Raw genomic sequence first — 10,112 nt, forward strand, 5'->3', positions numbered from 1 at the left:
ACTGTGTTCTATTATATTAAGGTCCTTGAACTCAGCAGATACCACCAACAGGGGACAGTATTGGTTAAGAGCTTTCCAAGTCAATCTATTATCTAACACACAATCTTATGTTCGATACATTTTCCATCCTCTCATTCCGATGTTGAAACTAGTTAACCTTAATTGCAGGCTGATAATTGAGTATCTGTATCTAATATTCAGTCAACTCATTGACAGTGTTTGCGAGTGGATTCTCATGTATATCGACTTACTGTGTGATAGAACAGATTCACTCGTCAAGCTGAACAGACACGGTGAAAGTCCACCAATGGTGTGGGAGGAAAAAAAACTTCAAATAAGGAATAAATGAATAAGGAATAAACTTTGGATCAAGATAGGTCCTCATAAATTATCTCTACCGAGGATCACATTGAAACTTAAATTATTTATGTGTATGAATTACGATGTGGATGGGGCCGTTTGTAGATATTAACTAAAAATATTAAAGAAATGTGCCCCCCAACAAAGGCTATGTACACAGGAATATGTTCATGTTGTGTTTTAACATTTGGGGCGTTCAAATATTAAATTGTTCAGTTTAGTAGTTCAGGGAGTGCTGAACTACTAAAAAACAATAAAGACAAAGAAGACTGCCCTCAGACCTAACTTTTATCTGCATTTTAGAAAGCACAGATCAACACTTGAACATTGTCAGTAATTACTTGAAAATACCCTCCCTGCATTTGTTAGAGCACCCAGTAGAAACCCCAAATCACCTCCCTGCTTACTGTCGGTGTCTTAAAACTCTACTATGAACTGTGTTCAGATCATTAATCGCAACAACCACTATTCTTGAATATGCGTTTAACAATGATTGGTTTCCACAGAATTTAGTTAACTGGTACGGTATTTACAACCAAAAAAAAAGGTTCACAAACATGAGCCAGTATCAGTGTACCAAATATAAACTGACTGAGGAACAACAAGATTAGTGGATTTAAAAACAATTAATGTTGTTATATGACTAATGATATCATCATTAAAAAAAACAAAGGCAACAAAGTCATTTCAAGAGTTTCAAAACAAATTTGCTCAGAGATGATGATGTCTGAGAAATTTGAATATCTGGTTTTCCTTTCATGAGAACAGGCGGCTCTGCTCACTGCTAGATGTTTTCATCCAGATGAAACACTGAATCCAACCAGAACATTATTTAAATCCTGAAGGTGCACACAGCCAGACATCATCAATCAATCTGTGTTACCTTCTCTATCTTAGGTCATTTTTTTCTTCTTTTTTTTTTTTTTTGCTTTAATGGTGGAGAGCAACTTCTACATGCTGATATTATCGCCGAGAGACTGTAGTTTTTTCAATGGGCCCTTGTTAAACTGTGCATGCCTGAATTGCCTGTGGTCATAACTTTTACAATCCAGCTGATGGCCTGTAAGTTTACTGCTCCTGCTGCAGTTATTTTTCAGTGCAGCTGTGGAAGATTGGTTTTCCATTTTTCATCTTCTCTACAATTCAAATCGCCCGTAGAAGCGTCTCTGTACACCGTACAAATTTCATTTAAAATTCTCTGGCTCCAGGAAATGGTAAGTTGTGCTGTTTTTTCATTATTGTATTTGCTTTATATGGATTTTACAGACTGTTGAGGATGTAAAGATTTAATAATAGCACTAAATAAATACAGCTTTTTTATAGAACTGGTAAGTTGTAGTTTTGAAAGAAGGGTGTTGATTTTACTTTATTTTCTTTTATTATATTTCCCTCTAAAGTTTCCTTTTATAATGTTTTGCAATGTGGTTGTTTTATACGTTCAAGTGCTGTTGCCTTCAGTTGTCAGTCTCAATTGCTGACTGGCTTATTTTTCAAGATGTTCACCGCTGGCTCATTGTGTTTGTGTTTGTTTCATTGCAGCACACAGCTGACAGAGGCCTGTCTCAGACAAAGAAGAAGAAACGTTTTATTTCCTTTGTCCGTCCATCTTTCTTATTTGAAATACCGTGACGTGTGGTGGTTTCATATTTGAAGATTCTCTCTGATCTCTGATAAGCTGTTAACCTTCACCCCTTGTTCTTACTTTTCAGTTCAGTTCTACAGTTGTAGCTTTTAACTTGAACTGTACATAAAGCTATTGTAATCCTGTCTGTAGCAGCTTTTTATGCATTCTCTGCCCCTTGTCTGGTTCTTTTAAATAGTTCCCCAGATAATCATAAGGTCTCAAGTATCAAGATCAGTACTGGCCACTTGGTGAGGTTGAAAGTAGTCGTCCACACACTTCTCATCCTCTTTCCTTCTCTTTTTCTCTTCAGTTACCTCAGATACACATAATTTATGTCCAGTTTCTCCTGTACTCAGCTCAGTCTTCACTGCCACAAACACGGACGTGTGCAAATCCTGGAGAGTGGAAGTCGGCTCCTAGAATGCATACTGGTGCACGATGATCGAACACAAGGGCCTGTGCACTAAAACAAAGAGGTTGGTTGTAGAGATCTAGAGGATGCTAAGAAGAATAAGAGATCACAGTCCAAGGTGAACGACTAGACACGCCCTGTGAAAGAGAAAGTGAAGATGCTTTCGTTAAGGTGACATGATTACTCGTGCTTCAACAAAGTAAGCATCTTTAATTCATCTTATAATCATAATTTAAGTGTTTATCCACTTGTTATCTAGACATAAGATGAGTTTATCAAGTAACTGTATTCACTGATTTCATGTTCTGGTGCATAAATTATCCGGGCCCTCATTTATAAAAGTTGGATGCTTAAATGAGGCTTTAATGGGATCTTAACATAATTTTTCAGTTTATACTTGATTTATGACATTGTCTGAATGAAGCTGAGTCTGCCCATATAGAAAATATGTTTTGCACCTGTCTAATTTAAAGTACCTTGGGGTTTGTAATAAATCTTGCACCCCATACAGATCAGATTTCCACTCTCCATCATTGGCATCTTAATGTAAAGTTATGGAAACTTGGAATTCAATTATCGTGCCCTTCAATATGCTTTAAAGATTAAATTTGTTTTGAAGAGTATTACCAGAACCATTAAAATTTTAGGCCACTTTTGTTACCAAAATATTCATGCGGCGTGCACACAGCTCACCAGGGGGGTTCACATGCTGTTCTCATGCCTGGAGAAACCTCACCACAGCAGGTACGTAATGAATTGTGTCAGATATAAACTTTGTTTAAAACTGATACATGTCAAGCTGTTGTTATATCCTTAAATTAAAAATCAGCTACAAACTGAAAGTTATTTATTCAAATTAATTATTAAAGGATAACACTGATGATACCCCTTCTCTTGTTATTGTCAACAATTCCTATGAAAAGACCAAAATTAACAATAAATTGATCCTACTAACAAGTATTGTCTGAGTAGCCGAAGCCTGATATACTCCTCTGTGCCATAGAGCTCCATTGTTGAATAAAAACTGTTAAAAACACATCACTGAAACACACTGCTGCACTAGGTGACATGTTATTTCATTCCCATGGACACACACAATGTAATTTATTTTGAGCCAGTCCCACAAACACCATCCTGTGTTGTAAACCACTGCCAGTGCACCAGATTTGTATCAACCCACACCTGAAAATAGTCCCCAACAAATATACACTATTTCCTCCTCCTTTGAGTGACGTTTGCTTATAACTGCAGTACCCAGTTGCTTTAGGATACTACTGAGCCCTTTTAAAAAACATTAAGGTATATATTGTTGACCTATATTTAAAGATTTATGTCTTCCAGTAGGAATGAATGGGTTTGGGGTTGAGTGCCAAAGACTATAAGGCAGGAAAGTTGGAAAGTAATAAGAGATGGACAAACACACTGCTGTCTTTTACATTAAAGGATAGGTTCACAATTTTTCAAGTCTGTCCTAAAACAATATTCAGGAGCCCAAATGAACCTTGACAATGTTTTTCTTGCTGTAATAAATCCTCCTTTTCCTATTAGCCATTAACAGATCCCTTTATAATACACTTATGATGCAAGTGATGGGGGACAAAATTCACAGCACTCCTTCTGTGTAAAAATGTATTTAAAAGTTCATTTGAAGCTAATATGAGGCTTGAGCCATAAAAATTAGACAAATCAAGTCAATATCTTTCAAAGTTACAGTCTTTTTAGTGCCAAATTCTCTCTTTTTGTTATGACACAAAGAGTGAGTTTTATGCTAAAAAGACTGTAACTGAGGAAGATATCCTCTTTATTTGACTAAGTCAGACTGCTGAAGCCTCATTTTTTCTTCATAAAAACTTTTAAATACATTTTTGCTCAAAAGGAGGACTAATAGTCAGTATGGACAGAGGGAATGATTACAGAGAGCAAAACCTGTTTCAGTGTTCATACAGGCACCTCACTAAAAATTGTGAACCTATCTCTTAAGTATGAGCACTGTCACCTGGGAAGGTGATTATTATCATAAAATGATTATTATCAATATTATGGTCACAGACTGAAAGGGGGAAATTTAGTCCACAGCTAATCTTGTTTGCTTGTTTTGTGTTGTTGGTTTCATCAGCATTTAGTTTGGACTTTGTCTCTGTGCTCCCTGAACTGTTTGATGGCCGCTTTTCTCTCTGCTTTTTTTTATTTTACTTTACAGCTTATAAAGACAAATAAGGATAGAAAGAGATCTTGGTGTTATTTGTATGTTTTGTCAGGCATGACCATGTTACACTAGCAAGTACAATATTGTCATTATGTTGCTCTATATTGTAATTTTAGCATACTACTATTCTCCCTTCCTTTTCCTGTCCTCAGTATATTCTCTATCCCACTTGCTGAGGCATCCTTGAGCAGACATTTAACCTCTAATCGACATAGTGCTTTGACCAAATGTGAAAAGGACATTTTTCAGAGATTAATAAGGCATGGAAATTTAAACATGTGACATCCCAGATGTTATTACTCATGTTGGATCAGATTGCACGAAAGGATGAAGGAATGCGTCATCTTTGTACTTGTTTATGAAGAAATATGTTATATTTTCGGTATGGCAAGCATTCATAAGCCTCGTCAATCCAACCTGAAGACAACCCAAGACTGTGGCTGTTCATGTCTTATCTTGATACTGAAGGATTCGTTTTGTTTAATTAAAGCTGCACTAATCACTGTATTTGTATTAATAAAGGATCAGACGACTACATGTGATTTGAAAGGAGTCACTTGTAGTGATGAACCCACAGAGAATTATCACCTGAGTCTGCAGCTCCTGTGGGCTCTATGGAGTATTTGAGCATCTTTAAAATTCATTGTTTCAGTTTTACAGCAGCAATTTAACTGTTCTGGTTTATTTCACTCTCATCAGCCTGTTTTCAAACGCTATTAAATTTGTTACATTTCAAACACTTCAAGACACATAATTTCCTCAATGATTTATATCACTCTGACATTGGAAAAACATCCTCTTTTCAAGACCCAGACTCAGTGCTACATTATTTTTCATATTTGTCCATACTACTGAGAGCCATGCTCCTAACAAAATGTTTAGAATAAAAAAATGATTAAACCCTTGGTTTTCTCCTGAACTTGCTCTAGCTATAGGTAATAGAAATAAACTTTGGTCCATTGCTAAAGCATCTGGCACAAACACTGACTGGCAGAACTTAGAGCAGAGGAACCGTGTCATCACCTCTATAAGAAAAGCAAAACCTGACTATTACCTATCTGCCTTCTCGAAGTGCAACAGTAATGGAAACACACTCTAGAAATGGGTAAAATCCTTAAAGAGCACATCCCCCACGTTGCTGCCATGTTTACTGGATGAGTAAATGAGTAGCCATATCAACTTTACAAAACTAAAATATGTCAAATGTGCGTTATCCAAGCGGCAACCTCCAGGGCTGAAAAATGAAGCCAATGCTGAAGTGCCAATAACTGCAGTTCCTCGAATGGCCACTTGAGGCTGGCTCCAAAAGCGAGTCAATCCCCATAGACCCCCATGTAAAAATGCCCAACTTTACAGCAGAAATAAACATGTTTACAGCCTATTTTTTGATCTCTATAGCTAATTTCCCCGTTCATGACAAGTATACGAGGGGTTCATTTTAATATAACTCACTATTTAAATTTTATTAAGGCTTATAATTGTGCATAATTAGGGGCTTGGCCGCTTTGGGTGACAAGTGGGTGTCGTCACAGGCAAGTCGTTACCAGGGCGACAACATTGATTAGGTAACATAACCATGGCATAACCCCAGATTCACAGAGTATACGTAGCCACAGCCATTGCTACTTCAATGTGTTTTCAGTCCATGAAAGTTAATTGTAACATTTTGGTCGCCTTAAAAAGTCTTGTTCAGTGTTTGATTGTTCTAAAAGACCCTCTAAAGAGTTGGTTGTTAAGTTTTTTGCATTAAGTACATTTTATTTTAAGGGTTTGTTGTGTTTGTTAGTGAAAATTAGCATTAACATTATCACAGTTAACCATAGACTGTAAATGCACCATCCTGACCAAGCTAGCAGCTAGCAGCTACTGTTAGGGTCAGCTCCACCCTCTAGTCCAAATATGGTCACTTCTGGCTCCAAAAATCCAAGATGGCGACAGTTAAAATGCCATGGATGTATAATAAGAGCTGGATAGGGCACCACTGCTCAGCCTGCAGCCAATTTTTCCTACTGGTCTTTTTTTGGTGTATGCACCAGGCGAGCAATTCTTATAGGACTGAATGGGCGCCATTTTTAGTCCGGTATCCAGCTCTTATAATACATCCATGCAAAATGCAAACTCAAGGCTTGAAAATGGAAGTCCACAAACCAGTGAGTGATGTCATCGTGGCTACATCCATTATTTTATATTTTCAGTCTATGCAGGTAGTTTGTTGTTGAAGTTGGAGTTCTGCTCCTAAGTTGCCAAAAGGTAAAAGATTAATACAGCTTTAAATTTCTTGAGGTAACAATAACAACATTTCATGTGGCAGCATATTTCTCGACTTAGAAAAATGAACGTCTGTATACCAACTTTCTTCTTTCCAGCCTGCTGGCCATGTCAAGGTCCAGAAACTAAGCTTTTCGGCATCTCTGAGGCTGTTTTATTAATTCATGACTGCTGGATGTAACCTTCAGCCATGTTTCACAGTAACTCGGGTCTGTGCTAGGGTGGAGACTTCAAAGCAGCAGGGGACATAAATCTGTTTTATCAAGCAGATGGTCAGGAAAACAGATATATAAAGACTTGTAATCAAAAGCTATTAGCATGGCACAGCAAATCAAGATCTTATTCGTTACACCCCAGTTCAGCTCCAAAAATTTGTGATCAATAGATGATGAAAGTCACTGAATCAAGCATGTTCCGGTTTAAGACTCAATTTTCTTCTCAATTCATGAAAAGCACTTCCTCATTGACGTCCAAATTTAGGTGGTTGTTATTCCTTCCAATAAGACATGTTTATGGCGTGGGCTGAATTGCTTTGCCTCCTCTGGATGTATGCATCATGTCTGTGATCAGGGACAACAGACGCTGTAAGAAGAAAAAAATCCCAGTGGAGTGCTTCTTCTTCCCTCAGTGGTGCTAGTGGCTATCTGGCAGGCTGTAAAGCACAGCAAATATTCTGAGCCAGCAAGTGAAATAAGACCTTAGTGTTGAGACTTTAGAAACAATATATTGTTTACAGTCATGCTGTACAACAGATGTGGCAGCATATTTCTATCTCAGTGAAATACTGTGTTGGTGTTGTACTTTAACTTGTGTGAGCGGAGCCTGGAGATCTGACCTGATTTTACTGTTTTAGCAGCTTCAAAGGAAAAGAGCAGCCCAAACAGTAAATAAGTCTAATACTGTATATATCGCCACGCAATTAAAAACAGTGTTTAACTGTATGTCAAGTTAACTGTATGTGGGATTTTGGTATTGCAGTTTTTTGGGAAGTACTATATAAGGAATCCTATTGTAGCACTGTATTGTAATGAATCTACATGGAGATCCCCTCCAGACTTGTTTTAAGATATATATAATATACTCTACTTTGAATAATAATTTATGTCTAACATGGTTTTTCCACAAAAAAAGTACCTTAAATGTGAAGCTACAGCCAGCAGCCAGTTACAGTAGCATAGTTTAGCAGGAAACAGCTAGCCTAGCTGACTCAAAGCTAACAAAATCTGACCAGCAGTTCAATAACACATTATATCTCGTTTGTTTCAGCTGTACAAAAATTAGAGTGTGAAAATGATATGTTGTGGTTTTTTGGGGTGTTATGACTATTTTGTGACTTTCTGGTGTCTTGTCATCGATGCTATGCTATAAGCTAGCCGGCTGCTAACTGTAGCTTCACATCGACTGAGTGGTATCAACCTCGTCAAGATAGAATGCATATTTCCCAAAATGTCGAACTATTTCTTTAACAAATTAATTTAAAAAGAAATATACAGTAAATGCAATGTTAAAGTCTAATTGTATCACTGAAATCATTAATTAGGGGATACAGTGTACATACTGAAATCTTTGAGAATTCAAAATGAATCTCAGAATCATTCGACTTGACATTGTCTTGCCACTTCTCCTCGAATGGTTGCCCTTTTATAATTCCACTAGGCTTAACACAAACCAGTGTTTGGGATTTAGGGCAGCAATAGATGGATTAGAACATACAGACTAGAATACAACCAGAGAGAGACGAGCCTCATATGCAGTGTGTCTTTGAGGTGCTGTTTCGCGTAATTAATCTGCCTAGCTTCACTACACTCATGCCATATTTCACAATGACACTAATAATGCCTAATTATATGATGTTGTAAAATCTTAGTTGGTGTTTAAACATGTAATTTAGACAGTGTAATGGTGCATATAATGCATTTTACTTTTAATCACTCTGGGTTTTTCGTGAGGAACTGAAGGAGCGAGGCTTTGCATTTCAATAGAGCCACTTGATTAGGGAGTATGGTTGTTGCTGTTGTTGTTTTTCAGCAGATACTGTTTACTCTGAGCTCTGCCTCCCAAAATTCTCCCCTCCGCCCCTCTCCTGGAGACAACTCAAAGACCCCCTGCTGGCAGCTCAGCAGAGCAGCTTTATCTGGGTTCTCCGCTCTCCCGTCTTTCCACAAGCCTCGTCTCATTGTGTCACCCCAATGTGTCAGCCACAAGCTGCAAGTCACAGTCACAAACTGCATCTCAGGGATGAGAGAGCCATTCATTAGAGCATCACCACCAGTTCTAACAACAAAGGTTCACTGTTTCATTTCCCATCACTCCATATGCATGTAAATTAATAGGAATAAAGAGGCAGGGAAGTGGATGTTCTGTTGACAACAGTTAGAGGAAATTTGTGTGCAGTGCAACAGAGATAATTTTCAAAGTTATCTCTTCAAAGGGATACTTTGAAAAATGTTTTGTCACAAGGAGTAGCATGCATATCCCCCATAGCTGTATGAAATATGTACAATATTTACAGTGAAGCTTATGCCAGTGAATCACATCGACTTAAGTTTTCAATGTCACCTCAGCCTTAAATTACCAGATTAATGCCTGTTTAGATCTTTGTTTCCATCATGAATACAAGATCCAGCTAGTCTGATGGGAAGTTTGTCCCCGTTTGGTTATTTTCAGAGGGTGTATGATAGTATGTCTTTGATGAGGGTGCATGATAGTATGTCTTTGATGAGTTTAGGCATAACTAAGACTACAATGCCGTAACAAAGGCTGCAGAGTCCAGGGAATTTTGATCACAGGCACAGTTCACAGTTGGGTGTCGTTTTGAAGCAAAATGAAAAGTAGACTTTATTTGAACCTTCATTAGCTATTAATTAGGCTTTAGGCATGACTTTGCTGATGTCAACCCTGGTTATCAAGAGAATATTTTGTGTTGTGATAAGTCGTGACAAAGGTCATAAAGACAAAAGGTGTTTGCACCAACTATTCTATGATCCCACTGAAAAAACCCACAACAAGAACTTCTTCAAAGGTTTTATTCAGTAATTACTAATGCATGCATGCAGCTTACTTTGTTTTACATTTGGTGCAAAATTGAAATGGTGGGCTTCCTTTCCAACTAGCAACCAAAAACTACAATTAAAAACTTATCTTGTGTTACTTGGAGGAAACTTTTGTTGCACATCTCTACATCTCAAGATCCAAATAATTACCTGTCTTAAAATAAACTGACACTGCATTGACTCAAAGTG

This window comes from Thunnus albacares, chromosome 1 (assembly GCF_914725855.1).
Source record: "Thunnus albacares chromosome 1, fThuAlb1.1, whole genome shotgun sequence".
NCBI lineage: Eukaryota > Metazoa > Chordata > Actinopteri > Scombriformes > Scombridae > Thunnus > Thunnus albacares.